The following is a 3,169-nucleotide window of genomic DNA, read 5'->3' on the forward strand; positions in this document are numbered from 1 at the left end:
AGATTGAGACCATCCTAGCCAACATGGTGAATTCCTGTTTCTACTAAAAATACAAAAATTAGCTGAGGGTGGTGGCACGTGCCCGTAGTCCCAGCTACTCAGGAGGCTGAGGCAGGAGAATTGCTTGAACCCGGGAGGTGGCAGTTACAGTGAGCCGAGATCGTGCCACTGCACTCCACCCTGGCGACAGACAGAGTGAGACTCCATCTCAAAAACAACAACAACAACAACAACAACAACAAAAAAAACCCAGGGCCCTTAGGAATTATGTTAAATCTATTCTTCCAGTGCTCTATAAATGAAACAACAAAACTTGGATGATGGCACATCTGTTTACAGAATTGTTTACTGAATATTTTAAGATCACTGTTGAGACCTACTGCTCAGAAAAAAAAAAAAAAGATTCATTTCAAAACATTGCTCATTGACAATGCACCTAGCTACCCAAGAATTCTGATGGAGATGTACAAGGAAATTAATGTTGTTTTCATGCCCACTAACAAAAAAAATCCATTCTGCGGTCCATGAATCAAGGTGTAATTTTGACTTTCAACACTTAGTATTTAAGAAATACATTTCATAAGGCTATAGGTGCCATATATAGTAATTCCTCTGATGGATCTGGTAAAGGTATATTGAAAACCCATAAAGGATTCACTATCCTAGATGCCATTAAGAACATTTGTGATTCATGGGAGGAGGTCAAAATATCAACATTAACAGGAGTTTAGAAGAAGTTGACTCCAGTCCTCATAGATGACTTTGAGCGGTTCAAGATTTCAGTGGAGGAAGTCACTGCAGATGTGGGAGAAATGGCAAGAGAAGTAGAATCAGAGGTGGAACCTGAAGATGTGAGTAAATTTCTACACTTTCATGATGAAAATTGAATGGATGAGGAGGTGTTTTGTTTTTTTTTTTTTTTGGTTGATTTTGTTGTTTTGTTTTAGAGATAGGGTCTCAGTCACCTAGGCTGGAGTACAGCAGCATAATCATAGCTCACTACAGGCTCAAATTCCTGGGCTCTAACAATCCTCCCTTCCCAAGGTAGCTAGGACAACCAGCAAGCACCACCACCACACCCAAGTAATTTTTTTCCTGTAGAGGTGAGATCTCACTATGTTGCCCAGACCAATCTTAAACTCCTGACTTTAAGCAGTTCTCCTCTGTTTTAGTCCACTTTCACACTGCTGTAATGACATGCCAGAGACTAGGTAATTTATGAAGGAAAGAGGTTTGACTCACAGTTCTGCATGGTTGGGAAGGCCTCAGGAAACTTACAATCATGGCAGAAGGGGAAGCAAGCACATCTTACACGGCAGCAGGCAAGACAGTGAGTGTGTGTAGGAAGAGGAACAGTCAAACACTTATAAAACCATCAGATCTTGTGAGAACTCACTCACTGTCACAAGAACAGCATGGGGAAACCTCCCTCATGATCCAGTCATGTCCCACCAGGTCCCTCCCTCAACATGTGGGGATTATGGGGATTACAATTTGAGATGAGATTTGGGTGGGGACACAGAGCCAAACCATATCATCCTTTGTCAGCCACCCAAAGCATGGTGTGAGCCACCATGCCTAACCTGGAATTGTTTCTTATGGATGAGCAAAGACAGTGTTTTCTTGAGATGAATATACTCAGTATACTTTGAAATGACATCAAAGAATTTAGAATATTACATCAACTTAGTTGATAAAGCAACAGGGTTTAGGAGGATTGCCTGCCATTTTGAAAGAAGTTCTGTGGGTAAAATGCTATCAAACAGCATGGTATGCTACAGAGAAATCTTTCTGAAAGAGTTAACTGATGCCAGGCGTGGTGGCTCACACCTGTAATCCCAGCAATTTGGGAGGCTGAGGTGAGCAGATCACATGAGGTCAGGAGTTCAAGACCAGCCTGGCCAACATGGTGAAACCCTGTCTCTACTAAAAATACAAAAAATTAGCCAGGCGTGATGATGCGTGCCTGTAATCCCAATCCCAGCTACTTGGGAGACTGAGGCAGGAAAATCACTTGAACTCAGCAGGCAGAGGTTGCAATGAGCCAAGATTGCACCATTGCACTCCAGCCTGGGCAACAAGAGCAAAACTCCATCTCAAAAAAAAAAAAAAGTTAACTGGTACAGCAGATTTCATTGTCTGATTTTACTAAGTTGCTGTAGCCTCCCCAGCCTTCAGCAATGACCATCCTGACTAGTCAACAGCCATCAACAACAGGGAAAGTTCTTCCACGAGCAAAAAGATTACAAGTCACTGAAGGCTCAGATGATTGTTAGCACTGTTTAACAATAAAGTATTTTTCAATGAAGGTACATACATTTTTAAGACATAATGCTATTGCATATTTAGTAGACTACAATGTAGTATAAAATTATCTTCTATATGCGCTGGTCAATCAACAACTTTCTGCTACCTGTTTTATTGAAATATGTACTTTATTACAGTGGTCTGGAACCAAACCTGCGTTATCTCCAAGACATGCCTGTATGTACCGCCTCTATCCTGAGGAGACCTCCCCAGGTCTCTGATTCTGCTGCGCCTTTTATTCTGGCATCTGTCTTCTCACATTGCTAGGATCTTTTATTGTCCCACAAATCCAAATATTCTCTACATGTTGGAGGATACTAGCATCTTTTTTTTTTTTTTTTTTTTTTTTGAGACTCTCCCTCTGTCGCCCAGGCTGGAGTGCAGTGGCCGGATCTCAGCTCACTGCAAGCTCCGCCTCCCGGGTTTATACCATTCTCCTGCCTCAGCCTCCCAAGTAGCTGGGACTACAGGCGCCCACCACCTTGCCCGGCTAGTTTTTTGTATTTTTTTTAGTAGAGACAGGGTTTCACCATGTCAGCCAGGATGGTCTTGATCTCTTGACCTCGTGATCTGCCCATCTCAGCTTCCCAAAGTGCTGGGATTACAGGCTTGAGCCACCACGCCCGGCCATACTAGCATCTTTTAAAAATGATATTCTCATTATATTTCCTGCATAGTTTAATAAACCAATAATTATTTTGACCATCTTCAGCAATTCTACTCTCATTGCCTCTTTCAGGCCTAGCATTTATAACACTTCTGATTGGGCACTTTGGGTTTATATTAGGCAGCTCCTAAATTCACCTACCCATAGAAAGAATCACAGATACAAACCTTTGTAAGAGTTACACGTAGTAATATT

The sequence above is a fragment of the Mandrillus leucophaeus genome, unplaced genomic scaffold, assembly GCF_000951045.1.
Source record: "Mandrillus leucophaeus isolate KB7577 unplaced genomic scaffold, Mleu.le_1.0 Scaffold384, whole genome shotgun sequence".
Lineage (NCBI taxonomy): Eukaryota > Metazoa > Chordata > Mammalia > Primates > Cercopithecidae > Mandrillus > Mandrillus leucophaeus.